We start from the raw sequence: 23,124 nt of genomic DNA, 5'->3' as shown, positions 1-23,124 counted from the left end.
TGACTAAATGGTTATAGCATGGACGGTAATGACCATGAATTATAAAGGTTTTATATATTATTATAAAGGTTAATTTAGTAAAACATGTAATAATATATGTAATTATATAACATAAAAATTAAAATAAGCTTTCAAAATTCTCGGTTAGTGCAGAAACTAAAAAGAAAAGAAAGCTTAGGTTGTGGTTTTAAGTTCGGCAACTTGAAGTCCAAATTAAGGTATGAGTTTAACTCGATTTTTTTATAATTTTTACGTTTTTGAGATCGTTGCTTCGAATACTATCTGACCCATGCTAGAATTTCTGATTTTGATGAATGTTTTGATTTATGCCATTGATGAATATTTGTGTTTTGTGATGTTTGAGATATGTTTCAGATTAACATGTTTTGTATTGGAGTTTTTGATGATTTTCAGTAATTAGGACTAAATTGTAAAAATAATAAATTGAGGGACTAAAATGTGAAAGAAATGAAATATATGGACTAGTATAAGTATAAGGAATATTCAGCCTAACTATGTTGTTGTGAGATTGTGCATATTTTGTGTTTTATGCAATAGGAACTAAATTGTGAAAAATGTGAAATATCAGGGGTAAAAGTGTAATTTGTTCATTTCTGTGTTTTTGGGTGAATTTGGTTGAATAATTGATTTAATAAGTTTAATTTATATTAATTTATATTAAGAAAAGTGAAAATGAAATTTAGATCGGGGAAAAATAAATTTGTCGACTAGCTGATCCGTACCAGTTTTTCATCGTCCAAAGTAAGTCTATAAGCAAATATAAATTGTTAATTCTAATTATGTATGAGTTAATGTGCTGATTTGGAATTTATAGATTTATAGTAGAGTTAGTCGAATATGATTAAGCATGGAAATAATGTATTTGAGCTAATTCGACTGAGCTATAGCATCTGAAAGTCTGTATGAACTATATGGCTTATTTGTAATTGTCGATATATAAATTGTTTATGAGACAACTTTATAATAGTGATATTTGGGCTTTGAGCCTATCAAGCCTTGTGCTGGTGAATTAAATCAGCCTTTATGCTTAGCAGGTTTATTGCCGGTGTATAAAATCAAACCTTGAGTTTAGCAAGCCTTGTGCTGGTGTGAAATATAGGCTTATGCCTAGCAGGCTTTATGTTGGTGATTACTTATATGTTTATGCCTAAAAGACTTCATGTTGATGTTGTATTTGAATATGTTAAATGAGCTAAATGTCCAGGTATGAATTAATTTGTTACCTACTTAAAATAAGGTAAGTAAGTAACTTGATTATTTGTTACAAATCATTGTGATCCAAATGAAGTATATGTGATTATGGTATGTGTATTCGGTCTTATGATCAAATGATATGAATATTATGGATTTGGTCTTTGAATATGTGTATACAAGACCATGTATATTTGGCTATATGGATAGTTCGTGTACATGATGTTATAGTACGATTTTTGAGGTTGTGTATATGAGTGTATGTACATTTAGTTATATATTGACATCTTGATTTTAAAGGTCGGATGATAATAAATTATTTTGATTATATGAGCATTCAGTCAAGGAGGAATTGTTCAATGAAATTATATGTTATATATGTATGGAATTAAAAGCTTGAAATTAAATGTGATTACAAATGTATAAGTTGAATTATTTGATTGAAATGATTTAGTATTGAGATGATATTATGCATTAATTTTTTAATTTGCTTAAGGCTTACTAAGATAAGTTAGCTTACTCTATGTGTTTTCGTTTACTCCATTTTATAGATTTGGATTCAAGTTACAAGCTCAGGGATCGTCAACAAAGTTTATCACACTATCCACTGCTTCGGTATGTTTATAATTGAACTTGAACTATGGCATGTATAGGCTGGAATATACTTTTTAAATGTTGGGTTTTGGTTTGTATGTATATAAGCCATGCAAAAATGGCTTGTTTGTGTTAAGTTTGGTTTTAAGTTTTGAATATGCTATGGACATGTTTGATTGTGGTTTTGATGTTGTGGCTATTATATATGTTTATATGTGAACCATGGTTAATATATTGTTAATGTTGATAAAGTTATGCCAAAGTATATGTGATTGATATAATTGGTTTGATGTGAAATTGTGGTTGGATATTTTGTTGAATGATATGCTTGATTTATAAATCGGATATATTAGGTAAATGGCTATGATTTGAAGTACTGATATTTGGTTATGTGATGAAGTAGATAAGGATATTATTTATATGTCTTGGATCATTGATTTTAAAGATTACTTTAGGTGTGTTAATAGCATGTGAAACAACCATGTTTTGATTCTGCAATAAGGTGAATTAGATTTCGGTGGCTGTTAGATAAAGTGGGATAACATGTATTTGATATTAAAAGTGCATTGTTTTGGATATATGGATACATATTTATCCATATTTAGCTGAATATGTGAATGTTGAATTAGTTTTGGAACATGACTACTATTACTTTGCTTGATAAGTGATAATAATATGTGTGATTATTTGGTTTAGTTCTTGGAAATGTTTTATGCGTGTAAAGCGATAGAGTATAATGGAAGTTGACATCAAATAAGGCATATGTATTTTTAAATGTTATATATATATTTGGCTAAAGTTTTAGTATATGACCATATGAATAGTAACTTAGGTTTTTAATGAGTAAGTTGGTTAAGATAAAACTTATAATAAGGTTGCATGTATGTATGGTCTTAAATAATGTGTAATGAGATATTTTAATCCATATGCTTATATTCGGCCTTTTAATAATGATTATGGTGGAATGTTATTTAACTTATGTGTAACCTGTAAAATTTAGTTTGATTTAGTATTTATTCAAATGTGATGTATTAAGATAATTAATTTCTATGTATATCCATGAATGTTCGAAAGTTGTGTTCTGTTTGGTAATACCTCGTAACCCCTTTCTGCCGACGGATAGGGTTAGGGGTGTTACAGGTTGAAGATAAGGAGATATAATTGGAAGTGTCGAAGACCAGTTGGAAGTTCTTCTACAAGGGCGATATGGTTCATCTTGACTCTAGAAAGAACTTCTCTTTTAAAATTTTGTTTGATTTTAAAATTTATTTTTAAGTTGTTTATTTTATTTATTGTATTTTAAGTATTTACTTATGTGTGTTATTTTCTTTTCACAGCAGTTGTAGAGTTTGTGAGGTGGAGTAAGGCGATTAAGGCCAAACCGAGGAGTCTCATATGCTCCAAAAAGATAAAAAGATGAGTTTGGGAGACTTCCAAGTTGTGTCACACCACAAACACCCTACGATGCGACACACCATGACGAGTCCACACAATAGGTATGGTAACAACTCGCATCGTTGTGACTAGGGAGAACGCGTAGTCCCAATGCGCACCTACATCCCAACGACCACCATACACACGTCATGACAAGCTGTAGTTCCTCCAAATATAAAATTGCTAAGCAATAATCTATATTCGTGATGAGCTTTTTCCTTTAATTAGGACAAACTGACAAGTAATGGGCTTGGAATTTGAACTTGAGGACCCAAGATTCCAAGTTGCAACAAAATTGATGAAGTTGTGACACTACTGTAGGGTGTTAAGACATACCTTGACGAAAAAACTTGGAAGAGCATTAAATTTATTGCACCATCGTGACGAGGATGGAATTCCATCATGATGAACCGACTACTATGCAACATTTCAGTGCCCTAACTATCTAGTTGACCCATGCGATTCTCGGCATTCTCCGCTCTCCACAAACTCAGCAACTATAGCTTTTAATTAATTATTTATTTAAGTTTTTATTTTATCCGTAAGTATTTTCCGTTCACTTAGAGCACACAAATCCCAAGAGTTCCAAGACAATAAGAATTTAGCCTTTTCAGGGTAGGTTTCTATGTTCACACTTTAATTGGTTTATATCGGGACAATGTTTGTTCTAAAGTGTGAAGGGAGTACATAGGATTGAATTTTTTTTCCAGTTTGTGTGTTTTATTTATTTTATTTCATTATTAAATTTATCAAAAAAATAAAATTCTTTTTCTATGTAAGAACACCGCATTTTGGATGGCACAAATTTTTGGAGCTAAACCGCGAGGAGGAGCCAGCCCTACCAATTCTATTGCACTTATCAAACTAATTGGTTAGTCTCATTCCTTTATTTATTTTTGGTGCACATTGAGAATAATGTTCCAAATAAAGTGTGTGGGGGTGAGATAGGAAAAATTCTAAAATTTTTATGTGACTTAGGAGTATTTTATATGGATGACATTGTACCAAGTTTTGAAATTTTTACTACTTACATTCATTTTAACATAATTGTATATTTATATATTTGTTTTGAAGGATAACTATACTTAATATTCTTTTATTTGTTTGCTTGGTAATTTAATGAACTAACCTGTCTAATTGTAGAAATTGTGAGGCAATTATGTATCATGCTAAAATTATATGTTTACTTACATTATCTTGTTGATATGTTTCTATTTAATCTCATGAATCAAGATAGCTTTAGTACATTTTCTTTTCTTAGCATGTTTAATTCCTGTTTTAAATTTAGTTTATTTTTTTATTTTTATTTTTTTTTTGTCTAGTTTGCTTGAGGGCAAGCAAGGACTTAATTGTGGGGGTATTTGTAACACCCCAAACCCGGCCTGGATGTTATGACCGGATCTGATGCGCCACATTGATGCGTTCAAAACACTTAGTTTGGAAAAGTGAGTTGGTGTTGTAAAGACACTTTTAAAAGTAAGTTAAAGTGAATGGAAGCTGCGCACTGGGTAGGAAACCGGAAGAAGAGGAGGTAAGTCCGTCGGATCGCTTAATTACCAAGCTCTCTTGGATCCAATCCTAGACATGCACACCGCCATTGCCACACTCTAACATCTCGTATAATTTTGAGAAAACCGTTTGATTATGACCAGCTTAAGAAAATGATTAAGGTTGCAAATCGTTTGCTTAAAATATTTATTTTCTTGGGAAAACATTTACTTTATGGAAACTTTATGCGTCATCGTGATCTTTTAAAACAAGTAGATTTTATAAAACGAACCTTAGTGCTAGCCAGTTTAATAATCCCCAAAATATAAGTAATTAAAAAGAGCGACCTTATTACAACTTTAAGCATAATAAAATAATCCAAAATAAATATTAAACTTATTTAAAATCGGCAATCAATCTTCATGGCCACTCAAATCCTTGACTCCAAGTCCACCAATTCTAGGGCTCACGCAAGGATGGAAGAGGAAGGGGGTGAGTTTGGGAAAACTCAATGTATCTGAAACCCATCCAAAGCCCAATTCAGCTCGAGCCCATTGGGCCTAAGCCCTATTCAGATAACAGATACAGAGGGTCAAGCCCTTTTCGAATCTGATGCAAGGCCTTAGCCCTTTTTACATAACAGTGTGGCCCATAGGCCCGATTCGATAATATGAGTATCAACATAATAATGAATGCAAGCCCATCCGGGAGACTACTCAACCCACCAACCGCTACATTGCCCGCACCAACCCTACACACCATGTGGGGAATATCTCAACCCACCCAGCCCTACACACCACAGTTGCAGCAACGCAGCTCAAATTTCAGTCAGTTGAGGCAAAGCCTCCAGTACGTGGATGAACCACTTTCAGTACTTCCTCCATTAATACCCCAATCCCATGCAACAGATATTAATAAATGCATATCATGCAAAATACGTAGTAATCAATCAAGCGATTCACCAATTTAAAACCCTAGGGTATATCAAGAATTATGCTCTTTAGGGTAATTTCGGTAATTTTGCTCTTTAGGGTAATTTCGTGATCTACGCTCTTGCACAAGCTAATTCAGTAATTTTATCAGTTTATGCAATTTGATTCCACCATCTACCTAATGAGCTAATTTGCCCATCTCTTACCCATATTGGTCCAGTAAGCCCATTGGGCCCGCTTTTGGCCCATCGAGCCCTTTTTTCGAAATACGCTAAAACGTCACGCTGAACGTGCTTACCACCTTGCGGTGCCAGATCTAACAATTACTCTATGACTTGAGAGCATTCGCATACCCACATGACCATGAAAGGTAGAATTTGACATTTCGACTTTTGCCGAATTGAACTAAAGAAGGGTGTTCGTACACACACGATTTGCGACGATCGCTCATCGAGATCTCTTCCGATATCCTACAATTGATTAGCACAGTGCTTATTTACAAACCATAATCACTAAACTCCAAAACTTAACTCACCCATGATCGAACCATGTCCCTACAAGCCTTTGAAATCTTACCTTTTGGCAAAATCGATAGCTAGCTCCGAATCCGATTGCTCCAATGATTCACGCTTTCAATCCAACACTTAAGAAGACACTAATCATTGACAGAAAATGTCAGTTAAAAACCTTTAGAGCCACATGCCCAATTCGACAGCCTCTCTATATTTTAGGGACTTCGGCTTTTCCTAACTTTGTAAAATATAACCAGATCTTAGATGATGAACACTTACCCCTTACTCCTTTTTGATCTCCACGCAATCTGGTGCAGATTTATCTTTCAAACGATGGTAAAAACTCGACTCCCGGAGTTCTGAAGTTCAGGCTATAAGCCCCCAATTCTATGGTTTTTCGGCTTTTGTGTGATGAAGGAGATGATAATGCGGGGCTACAACCTTGAAGTAGAATTGCGGTCAGGAATCCGAGATTAAGAAAAGATAATTTGTAAATTAATAAAAGCAAAAGAATATAGGAGAACACGGCTTTGAAGAAATCGGCAAGCAAGGTGATCACAGATTTCGGCTTTTATGGATTCGCAAAGTGTTGATGAATAGTAGGTATGATGAATAGTTTGAAGAAGAAAAATAGAAGAAGAAGAGTAGGGAGGTGGTAGTTTGGCTAGAGAGGAAAAGAGAAAAGAACAATCCTAAGGTGTAAAAGCGAAGAAAACGGCACCAACAATACCCTAAGTGCCGAAATACTACCCTCATAATCCCCGCCGATTTTCCTCTTCAATTCCCCATTCGCTAACTCCTAGCCTCATCCCAATCCCTTAAATCTCTCCCTTATCACTCCTTAATCCAAGCAGTTAAACCGATCCAACTCTCCTCTAGCGTAATCCACGAACTCCAACACTTACCCTCTCCCGCACTAAAAAATAAATGCATCTATTTGCCAACAAAGGGAATCAAACCTGTGTCTTCCCCAACACTTACACGCCACCTTCATAGCTCCCTAGTGGCGTCCTTAGCCACTTTACCAAAGGCTCATTTGTGATGCAATTTACCCATCACTCCACTTAAGGCCACTTAGCCAGAACCCCTAACTCCTAAGTCTAAAATTCCAAAAATTCAACTGGGTTTTGGCCAACTCATGGGCCTTCTATAAGCCCATTTACCTACTCAAAATACTAATTCCACATCCAAATACAAAATTTTAAAAATCTTTACAAAATATTGAAAATTGCGAATAAACCCGAAAATCAGGATGTTACAGTATTTGACCTACCACTAATCATAATGGTAGTTTACGTGCATTTCTGTAACACCCCAAAATAGGTCCTAAGAGTTTTAAGGGTATTTTAGGAATTTTGGTCTAGACAAGCTCGAAATTTTGTAAGGTTAGTACTTGATAATGTTTTCGACTTTGGCATCTTAACTATTAAATCAATTTTTGAAAAAGTGTTCTAGAAACCCTTACTTTTGAGAAAGGATTGATTTGTAACAAAGTCAAAATAGTAGGCATTTATGTTGCAGTTTTACCATGTTGTAAAATTGGACCTATTTTTTCCCATCAAAATGTTTTCACATCAATTTCATTTTCCCCTTCATTGTGCTTGCCACTCCTTGCCATTCCCTTGATTTCTAACTCGATTTTTTATTCCCAAACCACAATACATTGATTTCCTATCATTCCTAAGTCATTTTTCATCATAAATCCCCAAGAAAAACACCCAAAACTCCAGAGATTTCATCATCTTCTTCAAACGTAGGTTTTCCTAATTTTAACGTGATTAGTTGAATTTTAAACTTATCTTGAAGTTTCGTTAATAATTTCTCATGTTTTAATGCATTATGTGAAATTGCCTAAAAGATGTCGAAAATTGTTGATACGATAAATTGAGTAGATTTGTCTAGTTTAAATATAACACCCCTATAACCCATATCCGTCACCGGAGTGGGTTATGAAGAGTTACCAATCCAAAACACTACATTTGTACATTCACATTTACATAAGCTCATCAGCAATTATATGCATTGCCAAACACAGTCAAAGATCAAAATTCAAACTTATACCGACATTCAAAAGTTACCATATTCACATGGCTTATATACAACAACATCTCAAAATATCATTCACTTAAGTCTATTCTATACATGCCATACGAATTCCAAAACATAATAGTACCAAAATGTTAGATAGTGTGACGAGTTGCTGACGATCCCCGAGCAAGTGGCTGGAGTCAACGGTCTATAAAACAGGAAAACATAACAAGCAGAGTAAGCTTTTATAAGCTTAGTAAGTTTTAAGCAATGCAAACAAATATACTCAATTATAAATCGGTCATTCAATTTATCAAATAACATTTTCTAAGTAAATTGCCATTTGGCCGAATATACACCAGCACATATTGTACATTTAACATTTTTATTTTACTTGAATCCGAACTCATATAATATAGGTAAATCAAATACCATCACATAATTTCACATCTTGACCGGATGTATCATGATTATATATATAGTCATAACTCTTATTCACATATGCATCACAGTATACACTTATGGTTCATTTCAAATCAAACTCACATATAAGTACATGATACGTACCTGGGCAACTTAATGTAATGAATGTATTCAATTGTCGTTCTATCACGAAGCATCATAGTCTTAGACTGTTATCAAATCACCAGGAATTAGCCTGCTAGGTTTTAAACCCGAATTCACCACCGGCACGAAGCCTGCTCAACTTTAAGTTTGAATTCATTCACTGACATTTCGCCTGCTAGGCTCGAAGCCCGATATTATTTCACCGGCATTATAGCCTACTAGGCTCGAGGCCCGATATTATTTCACTAGCTTTATAGCCTGCTAGGCTCGAAGCCTGAATTCATCATACGATAATCAATTTACCAAGTTTCATGCATATCAAATCATATGTTACTTGATTTCACATAGCACAAACACACTAATAATTTATTTCCTTCATTCGACTAAATGCACATATCACACACCTTATCATCATGTCATAATTCTCCTATTATACATTTTTCATATTACATTCAATTATAAACTATGTTTGATTACTCAAAACTTACCTCAAATATTTTCTACAGTCGTGGATCGGCTATTCAGTTACTTTGGCTTTTCCCTTATCCGAATTTTCCCCTCTATGCTCTTGAGCTAAAATCAACAAATTTAACTTCTCAATCAAACAAACACGTACGGCAACCATATATATTTCAAAAGCTAATTCATTCGCATCATTTGTCCACTTAAGTCTATCACCATTTCATTTTCAAATTCATGTACTTTGTAATTCACATTCGAACACTCAATTATACCTTAACTTATCCATTTCTTTCATTTAAACAACCCACATAACTCATTCATTCATGAACACATTCGGCACTATGCATCTTTACAAATATTTCATTTAAACAATTTTGGCCACCTTAAAATCCATTCATGCACTCACAATTTAAATAGATTCACTACTCCACAATCAATCAATTAATTATACAATTAACCGTAGCCAAATACCAATCAAGTAGATATTTGTTCACATTTCTTTAACACATATTTATCAACTAGTCTATGTATTAGCTTTTAGCATATTCGGTCATTAGAGCAACCTATTTCATTTTCTAAGGTTACCAAGACCATCCTATGATTAAATATATACATCATCTTTCATAATACACGAAATTCCTATTAAAACTCTCATACATATACATTTGGCCTAACATACTTCACAACTATACCCCTAGGCTGAATATTCACAAAGTTCTCAAAACATAGTTTACTCAACTTCCAAGCCAAGTTATCTAAATAGACCATATATACATAAGTACCAAGCCTCAAACTTAATTTATAACTATTTAAAACATTTAAAACATTTAAAACATCCAACACCAAATTTTCTTTGCATTTCATACTATAGCCGAATGCCCATTCCAAGCAATTGAGCCACACATAGTTCAAATTTCAAAATTTAAACTTATAAACTTACAATCACATGGATTTTAACATTATAGTCCATCAAACTTTCATTCATCAATTTCTATCATCAAATACAAATTTTTGCAATTTCCTATCATGACCGAATGCACAATTAACCAACATTTAACAAATTAATTCATGGGTTTAAAGTAGAACCAAGAGAGGAACTCAAAAACATGAATTTTCAACCAAACTACCATGAACTTACATTGAATTTATCTCCCCAAATGACCGAATATTCAAGAGCTTCTCTTCTTCTTTTTGTTTTCTTTAGTTTCGGCTAAGTGATAAAAATAAAGCTCAACTTTGTTTTTATCACCTCATTTTATGTTATAAAATAACATATATTATTTTACACCATAATTTAAGTTTATAATTTATATTATATAAAGTACATGATGCATTAAACCAACCCCACTACCGTACACTTAATGTAACACCCCGTACCCGAATCCGTTTCCGGAGTCGAATACAAGGTGCACACAGACTTAACTTAATTGTTTTCATAGTCCATAAAAAAAAAATTTCCAGACAAGCTGGTTACTGCATCACTGTCGCCTTAAAAATCATATCTGGAGTTTCAAAACTCGAAAATCAGTTTCGTAATTTTTTCCTGAAACTAGACTCATATGTCCATCTACAGATTTGTTTCTAGAATTTTTGGTCGAGCCAATTAGTACAGTTTATTAGTTAAAGTCTCCCATGTTACAGGGGTTGACTACACTAACCTTCGTGCGTTACAACTTGAATATCTCCCTGTGCAGGGCTTCAATACTGATGCAGTTTGTTTCTATAGAAACTAGACTCAAAGAGGAATCTATACACATATGGTATGACTCCTAATTATCTCTGGTTAATTTATAATGAATTTCCAAAGTCGGAACAGGGAATCCAGAAACCGTTCTGGCCCTGTTTCACGAATACCTAAATATCTCTTAGGATACAACTCATATGACCGTTTCGTTTCTTCCATATGAAAGTAGATTCATCAAGGCTCATTTAAATAATTTATTCACTATTTAATAACATTCCTGCTATTTTTAGTGATTTTTCACATCCACACCACTGCTGCTGTCAGCATCTGTTACTAAAACAAACTATGCCTATTTCATGACTTTTCCTTGATTTAACTAATAATTCATCATGCATGTCCCAAATTATAACCATGACTTGTGTCCAAACATCACCAAACCAATTTCAACCGAACATTTACGCCATTTTCGCATGGCTAAAGTTTACATACCAATTTCAACAAAGCATAATAGCCTATACATGCCGAAATGTACTCCTAGACCAACTACGAAGAAAATACCAAAAGTTGTTAGCGGTGTGATGACTTGATGACGGTCCCGAATACGCAAAAAGTCGAGTCCAAGAAACCTAAAATAGGTGACAAGCAAACACCGAATGAGTATATAACTCAGAAGTCATAAGCAATGCACTACCAACCATTAATAACATTATCACAAGAGGAAACAAAATGGAACAAGGCTAATTACTCCATTCAAACCAAACTATACCATAGTTCCTTAGACCTTTCGATTCAATCTCATACCAAGTTATACATTCACATTCCATATACTAATCAATAGGATATTTGAGGCATTTTTAGACACCATTTTGTTTTCGTTACAATCATACATCTACATGACCTTTCACTTATTCCACGATAATTCTTATGTACGTGACTTCAATTTGAATTGTCACATAGGTTCAAAACTTACCAAGCTCAACTCCAAATATAAACATAGCGCCTATTAGCCATGAACTCAAGGTACTTACCTGATCCGCTGTCCGTGATCAACTCAATAATGTCGCACACTCAGTGTCAATAGTGATTCAAAAGCATATAGTGAGTCCGCACACTTAGTGCTATATAATCAACTCGCACACTTAGTGCTATATGATCAAACTCGCACACTTAGTGCTGTACAAATTTTAAACCCGCACACTTAGTGCCATTCTCATGATCACAAATGTTTATACCCGCACACTTAGTGCCAAATCAACAACTCGATGCATCTCACCTCTTTTCTTTTCATTCAATACTTTCATCACCACATACATACATGTATATAAATTTATCATTCCTTTCGGCATAATTACATAGACATTATGTCTATTTAAATCAATACAAAATATATGCTTAGTGACCTACCTTGTGTGGTGCAAAATAATTCCAAGTCGGCTACTCGATGACCTTCGATTTCCCCTTATTGGACGCCTCTCCTTTAGGATCTTGAGCTTAAACAAATAAATTAACTCATTCAACCGCTTTGCTATACATATTGATATTCACATTTTAATGATTTTATGACATACGGAATGGCATGGTAAAATTTTTATCTTGCTACCTCATGCTCCTAGCTATTCGGCTCATAACCATATGCTATAGCCCTACTATCAATAATCCAATCACACATGCATATATATATATATATATATGGCCGAATGTACAAAGCATAGACTCATCATCACCTATGCTCTTAATTTGATGGCCGAATATGCATACATGTATATACACTATTAATCAATCACTAACATTGCACTTCACCTTAATAGCTAGCTTAGCAAACCTCGATTTAACACATAGTTGTTCATAACACAACTTAAGCATACTCTCCATTCCATCAATTCCAAAACTTAATGTCTTACTCAAAATGCTAAAAAAAATCCAAGAGTCATCAATCCACCATCACATGTAACATTAACAAGCTTCATATTTAGCATGCAATGGCATTAACACAAAATCTACCTTGGCGAATATCATCCCCATGATATAGCAAAGTTTTGAACCATGGACTAATTAGAACTCAAGCTAGCAACCAAGAACATGCATGAATCTCATGGCACAACCTCAAACATACCTTAAGCTAGATGCAAGTATGGCCAAATCTCCTCCTAATCCTCTTCCAAACCAAACATGAAGCAAAAACTCCTTCCTCCTTCCTTAGAGAATTTCGCCAAAAGAGATGAAAAAGGATGAACATTTTTTTCTTTGTTTTCATCATAATCCTTTTTTTCATCTTTTCTTTTTTTTCCATTTCATTATTACCCATACTCCTTATTTTATTTTTTTCCTCCCATGATGCACCAACAAAACATGTCTATGACATGTTTTGCCCATATTTCTTTGTCATGGCCGCCACTAGGCTTGGATTTAGGAAATTTGACATGCAAGCCCTCCTTTTGATTACATGCACTATTAGATCCTTATAGATTAGCCTATCACATTTCAAAAGTGTCACACAAGTCCTATTGACTAAATTCACATGAAATTTACTAAATCGAAACTTAAAACTTTCACACATTCATAATCACATATTTTAGACAATAAATACTATGTTCAAACATTTCGGTGACTCGGTTTAGCGGTCCCAAAACCACTTCCCGACTAGGGTCAATTTTGGGCTGTCACACTTAAATAAAGTGGTAAAATAGACATGCAAATCCTCTACTTTAATAATTTACAAAATTAATCACTTGGACGTTCACCTACCACATTTTCAAAGTTTCTCAAACAAGTCATTTTTTTCTAATTCCACATTCAAATGACAAAATTAAGACACGATACTTTCACACATGAAACTTCACATATAATAAACATAGAAAAGAGCATTTAAATAATTTTGTGACTCGGTTTTGTGGTCCCGAAACTACTTTTCGACTAGGGTCAAATTAGGGCTGTCACATTAAAGGTTGTGAATTAGGCATAGATGATTAATTAGATAAACATAACTAATTTTAGGAAAAAATATTAAGTATAGACAAAGATATTATAATTTAAAGTTTAAGTTAAATGGGAACTTAGCTTAAAGATTTTGTGTTAGTTGCTTTAAGTGAATTATTGGTTGATATCTGACTGTGTTTATTATATGATTTATGTGTGCAAAGCTTTGATTCGTTAGAGCTTGCTACGAGCTAGGGAAGCGTTAGTTCACCTTTCAGTTTTTGGCAAAAGCATAAAGTGGGGAGTGTATGGAATTGCTACTCGTAAACACGAGTCATGTGTTATTTGGGAATTTAGATATAGCCTAAACCCCTACTCTAATTTCTGGATGTAAATTTCCTTGAATCCATAATTATCTTGAGATTTTATGGTTATGTAATGTGCATGAAATGTGATATGTGAATATAGTGACTATTGTGTAAAGTGAATGTGTAATGTATGTTATATGACTATGCTAGTGTTTTACAAAAGATGCTAATATGTAGTGACAATGCACAGATAATTGGTAAGTAATGTGTATTTTTTTTCAGATATTCTGGCCTTGTGACCTTGGAACCATTGGATATAGTTGGAGGATTGTGAGTACTCACTTATATGTATAATGGTTTTAGGCGTTGAGGCCCTAGAACATGTTTGGAGGGATAAGGGAATGAGAACTAAGCTCCATTCAATGGGACATGGAGGGGAAATAAGGAGAGTGTTAGCTAAATGCCTCACTTTTGGGATATGTTTGACTCTATGAGTCAATGCGGTGTAATGGAGATTCATATATCCGATGTGTGATGATAGAGCTCACTATATGTTTCATAACACAAGTGCCATCTTATCCTAATTTATTATATTTTATGTAATTGTGTGGATTATGTTCTATGCTTGAATGAGCATGTATTTGTAATGAAAGTGGACTACTAAATGATGCATGATTTAATATTATAAGATGTTAGACTTAAAAATAAGGTAACTGTGATTAAATGATTGGTTGTGTTGCATGGTGACATGTTTGCGTGTGGAAATTCTTTGCATTCACTAAGCTAGTTAAAGCTCACGCACTCATTTCAACATATACAAATTAGTGACGACACGATATGGGCGGTGTGGTTTCTGGGGGAGTGATCCAAGGAAGTTTGGTTATTCTTTGTAGGTCCTTCATTATTTTTATTTGTTTTGGGTAAATAGGCAATGTGGTAGACTTATTATAGTTACATTGATTTCTAAACAATTGACTTGGTTTCTAAGAACATCATGTTATTACTGTCGCTAAGGACTAAACACATTGATGTTGGTATGATGATATTTGTTAGGACTCATTTTTTGGTATTATGTACTCTTGATTAAATTGTATGAATGATTATTTAACTTAAAACATGATGCATGCTGCTTAGGAACCATTCGAGATTAATTATTTGCTTTTCTATGTTGCATTTTTAGCTCTAGTAGATTGAAAATTGATACCTCTATGAATTAAAACGTAAAGAAAATAGAACAAAGATGTGGTATTGATACCTTTGCTTCAATATCGATAATCGAGGAAGAAATATCGATACTTTATTTAGTGGTATCGATATTTTTTGATAGTTGGGTTTTTTATCGAGAAATAGTATGCTCATTTGATATAATTTTTCCAAGTCATATCGATACCACTTAGGAAAAATTTTGATACTTAAATATCAGTATCGATACCTATGGACATTTTTATGAAATTTTGCTAATTAGCCCTTCCGCATGATTCTAGCTAGATGTATGACTGATTAACGAATGATTTGCATGTAACAATGTTAAATATCTATTGGGACATTTTAAAACCTATACAAGTTAACAAAAGATGATTAGTTTGCTTGAATCTAACTTCCTATTCATTATACATGAGGTGAGATGGTGGTATGACATCCTGTATCTGGACCTGGCGACCAGGCCAGGTATAGGGCATTACATTTGGTGGTTTCAGAGCCTAAGTTCAATAACTCTCAGACCTAGGTGATTTTTGTGTGTTTGGAGTTTCAAAACTCAAAAATTTGAATCTCTTTATTTTTTAGATATTGTTGATATAATTGTGATTGAGTGGCAGGGAACTGTTTGAAATGTTCTGATTGAAGTACATGTGGGGTAGGAATGAGAACACATTGCCTAAAACCCTAAAGATTGTTTGCAGGAACAAGACTTGGATCATTCCAGCCACTCACACCTTTTATTTGTTTATTTGTGTGTATGCTAGATTATTAGATATGCCTCCTAGATGTGTTAATGTGAGAGCTATTGCTCAAGAGGATGGTGTATCCTCTACAGGTCTTGTACCGTCGCGTAGAGTGAACATACCTGATGACGGTGTAGGCCCTCTGATAAAAGCCATGATAGGAGCATTTTAGCAGATTGTTGGTACTAACCCTGCACCTACACCTGTCAATCTTGCACCGATTAATCGAGGTTTGTTGCTTGAATGTCTTCGAGCGTTGGGTGGCAAAGAGTTTGCTAAAGTAAAAGGTAAAGATCCAATCGTAGCTGAGTACTAGTTGGAGGGAGTTGAAAGGATCATTGAGAAGATGTCTTGTTCTGATGAGGAGAAGTTGGGTTGTGATGTGTCCCTACTCAACGATGAGGCTTATCGTTGGTGGACTATAGTTAGGAGACCTACTGTTGCTGATAGATTTACTTGGGGTTACTTCCTTGAGGTTTTTAAGAGAAATTACATGGGCAAGCAGTATATGGAGGCTCATAAATGAGAATTTTTGGACCTGATTCAAGGTGATTTATCTGTGACTGATTATGAGGTTGAGTTTGTGCGACTTAGTCAGTATGCATGTAACACCTCTAACCCGTATCCATTGCCAAAATAGGGTTACGGAGTATTATCAGACTAACAAAATAGCAAACCATTCAATTCATACATCAATGCAAACATAATCTAATTACATTCAAATTGATTCATAATGTCCCTTAATCAAGCCTTCGAGGCCATAAAAATACTTTGAAAATAGTCTGGGACTAAATCGAAAACATTTGGAAATTTTAGGAAAAGAGTTAAAAATTTTAAACTGCAAGAGTCACATGGCTGTGTCTCAGGCAGTGTGGACATTCGAAATAGGAACGCACGGCCATGTCCTAGCCCGTGTTCATGTCCATGTAACTCACTGACTTGGTCACATGGCCAAGTCTCACTCCCGTGTGCCAGGCCATGTGCTAGGCCATGTAATTGCCTAACTTGAATGCCTTGAATATATAGGGGACACACGGATGTGTCGCATGGTCGTGTGACCTCAAAATGAACCTTAAAACACAATTTACCATTTGAAATTGCTTGAACCTTAAGAAACTTAAATACTAACCAAAATACCAAATCAAAATGACATTAATCGGGTCAAAAACATATCAAAACCAACCTAATATGTGCCTAACCAATGTACCCTCATTGGTACCACAGTTATATTCAACTTTACCTCAAAATACACATTAATTCATTTCATCAACTCATTCAAGCAATACCAAATCAATAAATCTAACAAAGTTAACACAATCACAACAATTCAAATATATATAAGCCACACATACAAGCATAACAATTATACCTCATTTTCATACCATTTTCAAATTGGTTATTTACTCAAAATATCATTCATAACATTTACATAAGCCAAACATTAACCAAAATAGCACAAGAGCCTAAGAGTCTATACATTCCATATAATCTGAATTAAATGTTTCAAAAACTACCGAGATAAACTGGATACTATGAATTGAGTGCCGATTCGATCATCCAACCTTCCGAAAATATACAATGACAATAAACAACACAAGTAAGCTTAATGAAGCTTAGTAAGTTCGATGAGTTAAACGATAAATCTTACCAAACTAACTATAATAATTCAAACAATAAAAATCATCTAAGAGAACTCCCTGTCATTCACAACTTCAATTGATAAATACATCCATAGTCAAATCGATACAAAAATAACATGTCTTTCAAATTCATTAAACAAATTAGCTTACTGAGATTTTCCATTTGGAGAACGAATTACGAATAAGAGTAAATTTTCAACAGAAGCTCATAAGAGCTAATCCTCTCGAATACGTCAACAGAAGCTTGAAAGCCAAACAGAAGCTCATAAGAGCTGAATAGAAGCTCGTAAGAGCTTAAAAGAAGCTCAGGAGAATTGATCCACCCAATCACGCCAAACAGAAAGTAAAACACAAGAGTTCGCACAAATGCTGAACCCCGATTTATTTGGGTAAAATGACAATATCTCCCTCCAATACCATCTCCACTCCAAACCACCGTCATGCACCAAGTCACGAATGTACTCAAATCTCGCGTTCAATTCAAACTGAATATCCAATTCAATATTATAATTCAAACAATAATTCATTTCCAACAATAGAATATATACATAATACCAATCATCAATTTATACAAATGTTAAATTTTAACTGTACGAACTTACCTAGACTGAATTGTAGTAATTGCAGAAGTTCAGGGACTATTCTGCTATTTTTTCTTTTCCATGAGTATTTACGGGATCTTGATCTAAAATATGAAATTACTCATTTATTAGCATATATTTCATTTCCAAACCATTTTGCAATTAATACCCTTTTATTTTTCAAATTTGTACAATTACCCTTAACTTTTTTAATATTTTCAATTTAGTCCCTTAATTAGTTAATTCATCAAATTAACTAATTTTCTCAAATAAATAATTTATCCAAATATTCTAGGCCCTCAAACAACCCTAATAAACTTAAAATTCACTATCAAACCCTAATATTTTGACATTTTACAATTTAATCCTAAAATCAAGATTTAACAAAAATCTCTTTACAAATTCATCAAATAGCATAATAAAGACTCCAAAAACATAATATTCATAAAAAAATTCAACATTCATCAATGGAAACTTCCAAAATTTTTAACTGAATAAAAAATGAAGGTACGAGCTAGCTGAAGCTAGGTGCAACGATCTCAAAAATATAAAAATTACAAGAAACGGGTAAGAATTGAACTCACATGCAAGCGTCTATACTCGACCGATTCTCCAAGATATTTCAATGGTGTTTTGGCAATGGCATAAACAGAAATGAAGATGAAAACTTATTTCTTCTAATTTATTTTGTTTAATTTCTATTTATTTACAACTATGCCATTAAAATCTCATTAATCTATCATTTTAATTTCTCTTGCCGTCCAACACTATCCATTTGGGAATAATTATTATATTGGTCCCTCCTCATGTAATTACTAAGCTATTTAATAATTTAATTGAACTAATTATTAGCTTTTGTACCTTTTTCAATTTAGTCATTATTCTTTAATTAACTAGCTAAACGTTAATATTTCTAAACGAAATTTTAATACGAATTTAATAACTCTATAAATATTCTAAAAATAATAATTATGAGTTGACATGACGGAAATTTGTGGTCCCAAAATCACTGTTCTATCACCACTAAAAATCGGGTTGTTACAACGCATCTAAGATGATTCTTTAGGAGAGGGACCGTTACAAGAGGATCCGTTTTGGGCTAAATCGTGAGATTCGAGTTTATTTGGTAGCACAACCTATAGAGATGTTTGATGAGTTAGTTGAGAGAGCTGAGGTTGTGGATGAGACCTTAGCTGAGTCACCTTGCTTTGTGGTTACTGATTCTAGTAAGAGAGCTTCTGATAGTGCATTGGGATGATCGTCTAAGAGAGGGTGTGATAGCCATGTTTCTCATAGAGGTGCAAGATATGGGATTTGACCGAGTCATCCTAAGCAGCAGGGTAGTACTATGGTTAGTGCTAGTGGTTCAGCAGGTAGTTTTGGATGATTACTTTGTGTACACTGTGAGCGTAGCTGTAACACCCCTAACCCGTATCCATCACCGGAGTAGGGTTAGGAGGTATTACCGATAAAAATACAATGTATAGCATACATTTATCAACCATAAAGCATTCATTCTCATAAATCATTCATCACATTCACATTCTCCCTTATAAATGCCTACAAGGCCTTAAACATGCTTTAAAAGTGGTGAGGAACTAAACCAATATCATACGAAAATTTTGGAAACTTAGAAAAATTTCAACTATACAGGGGTCACACGCCCGTGTGAACAGGCCATGTGTCACACACGACTCCAGACACGCCCTTGTCTCCGGTCGTGTGGAAACAGGGCATACGTACTGACTTGGGTCACATGGTCAACCACACGCCAAAAATGTAGGGTATACTGACTTATGCAACACGGCCAAGTCACACGCTCGTGTGCTAGGCCATGTGCCAATTAGGGGGTATACTGACTTGTACCACACGGCTAGTCACACCCCCGTGTGTGAGATTGTGACAGCCCAAAATTGACCCTAGTCGGAATGTGGTTTCGGGACCACAAAATCGAGGCGTAAAAATAATTTAATGTTCATTTTGATGCTTATGATATGTGTTAATTCGTGTGTGACATTTTTGATGTTTGATTTCGAGTTATAAATGTGAATTTCACTAGAAAGGACCTAGTAGAAAACTTTGAAAGTATGATGGGGAAATGTGTGATGACTAATTAAAGCATGCATGCAAAACAATGGCCTTGCATGTCAAATATCCCTCTTTTTATAAGAGGTGGTCGGTCATGACAAGGGAGGATGGGCAAAACATGTCATAGACATGTTTTGTTGGTGCATTAGGGAGAAACATTAAACTAAGGGGTATGGGTAATAAAAAAATGAAAAAAAAAATTGTGTGTGAAGGCTTCTCCCCTCCCCATTGCCGTGTATTGAAGAAAAGAAAAGAAAAAAAAATTGTTCATCCATTTCATTCTCTCTTGACCGAAAATACTAAAGAGGAAGGAAGGAATTTTTGCTTCATGTTTGGTTTGGAAGGGGATTAGGAAGAGATTTGGCTATACTTGCATCAAGATTAAGGTATGTTTGAGGTTGTGCCATGAGATTCATGCATGTTTTTAGTTCTGAGCTTGATGTTCTTATTAGCCCATGGTTCAAATCTTTGCTATGTCATGGGAATGATATTCGCCAAAGTGGATGTGGTGTTAATGCCATTGCATGCTAAATATCAAGCTTTATAATGATACATGCGATGGGGATTGAGGACTCTTAGATTTTCTTTTAGCATTTTTGAATGAGATGCTAAGTTCTTTGTTAACCATGACCAAATTGAAACGGTATGGTGTTGTGGTGTATTCGCCATGGTATATCCATAAGAATGTTTCATGCATGTTGCATGGTAGGTAAGATTTGAGCTTTGGATATGTGTTTATATTTGGATATAAGCAACTTGAGATTCGACCCTTGCACCTACATGAATATATGTTTGCACATGATGTATTGGTACGACATATATACTATTTCAAGGTGTATATTTGCTTGTGATGATGTTTCGGTTATGAAGTAAATGAGAGATGTGTATTGAGCTACAATATGTAATCGTTAGTTAGTAAAATGTATGCTGTTTTTTTGTGTGGTATTAAGTGTATAATTGGCCTCAACATGGACATGCATATTCGCCACATGAGGGAGTTGGTGTGCATGCATTCGGTTAGAGGCAAGCATATTGATGCCTATTCTTGGCTTGGAGAATTCGCTAAGGAGAGTACTAACTAATGTGTTGAATTCGATTCGTGATTTCGTGCACATGTGACTCTAATGTCTAATGTACATAAGGGCTAAGTACCTTGAGCTTCACTTTGATGTTTGAATGAATTGTATTGAATTGCTTGTTGTGATTAAAATGTGCATGACCGTTGTGTATTTGAGCTAAAGGATGGCCATATGACCATTTAAACTCCTTGTCATATTCGCCATAAGCTATCATAATGAGATTTTAATAAGTTAAATTTGTGTGAATTAGCTCAAGAGCTTAGAGGACCACAGTTGGATAAGGGAAAGGAAAAAGTGATCGAATAGTCGTCGAAATCGTTCGACAACATCCGAGGTAAGTCTTGAGTAATGACCCTACTTGAATTATATTGAAATCATGCTCCTTGTGTGTGGCTATTGAGCCGAAATTGTAAAGGTTTGATAAATATTTTGTGTTTGAGCCTTAGTAACGAAAATGAAATATGGATGTGTCGTGATTATTGATATATGTGTACATGAGCATTTGAATGATACCGGGCTAAGTCTCAAGGCATTTATGCTAGTGATTATATCCGGCTAAGACCAAGGCATTCGTATGAGTTGTTATATCCGGTTAAGACCCAAAGGCAATTGTGCAAGTCACTAAATCCGGGTTAAGACCAAGGCAATTGTGCTTGTGGTTATATCCGTTAAATCCGAAGGTACGTGACTCGAAATGAGCAATCTTGCTGTAAAAATTTCAGTTTATACACTTGTGAAAATTCCAGCAATGAGGTATGTTCGTATGTGCTTGAATTAGTTGAGTCCTTAAAAGTAAGTATTTGCTCAGTTGATAAACGAGCTACCGGCCTTTAGCTAAGATGTTCTTTTGTGTATGAACATAAGGGTAGGTAATGTGAAGTAAGTATGATTATGAGAATGTGTATTAATAAAGCGATTCATTTAGTTATGTAAATGTAATACTTTAGTCAAAGCTGATTTCATTACTTGAGACTTACTAAGCATTAAAATGCTTACCCCGTTGCTTTGGCTCTTTGTTTTATAGATTTTGCTCGTTAGCTATCGGATTCGGGATCATCGAAGTCTAAGTCATCCACACTATCAAAGCCCCCATTTTGGTACAATTTTGGTTGAACTTTGAAATGGCATGTATAGGACTACCCTTTTGTTGTAGGTCATGTACCTTTCGGTTTTGTGTAAACTTGGATAGCCATGCGAAAATGGCTTATATACGTTTTTAGCATAGTACTATAATCGTTTGTATGTTGATCATTATGAGGTATGGAATGGTTTTGAAATGATTAGCCATTGGAATGGTTAATCATGATCACACTTTGTGCTATGTATGCAAAAAGGGCCAATTGAATCATGGAAATCATGAAATAGGTAAAGCCTACCTTAAAGGCAGATGCTGACAGCAACAGTGATGTGGATGTTAAAAATCACTAAAAATAGTATGAATGGTATTAAATAGTGAATAAATTATGAAAATGAACCTTGATGAATCTACTTTCATATGGAAGAAACGACACGGTCATATGAGTTATATGTTAAGAGATATTTAAGTTCTCGTGAAACAGGGCCAGAACGGTTTCTGGATCCCCTGTTCCGACTTTGGAAATTCATTGTAAATTAACCAGAGATAATTAGGAGTCATGCCATATATGTATAGATTCC

The sequence above is a fragment of the Gossypium arboreum genome, chromosome 13 (assembly GCF_025698485.1).
Source record: "Gossypium arboreum isolate Shixiya-1 chromosome 13, ASM2569848v2, whole genome shotgun sequence".
NCBI classification, from domain to species: domain Eukaryota; kingdom Viridiplantae; phylum Streptophyta; class Magnoliopsida; order Malvales; family Malvaceae; genus Gossypium; species Gossypium arboreum.
This window is presented reverse-complemented; position numbering follows the sequence as displayed.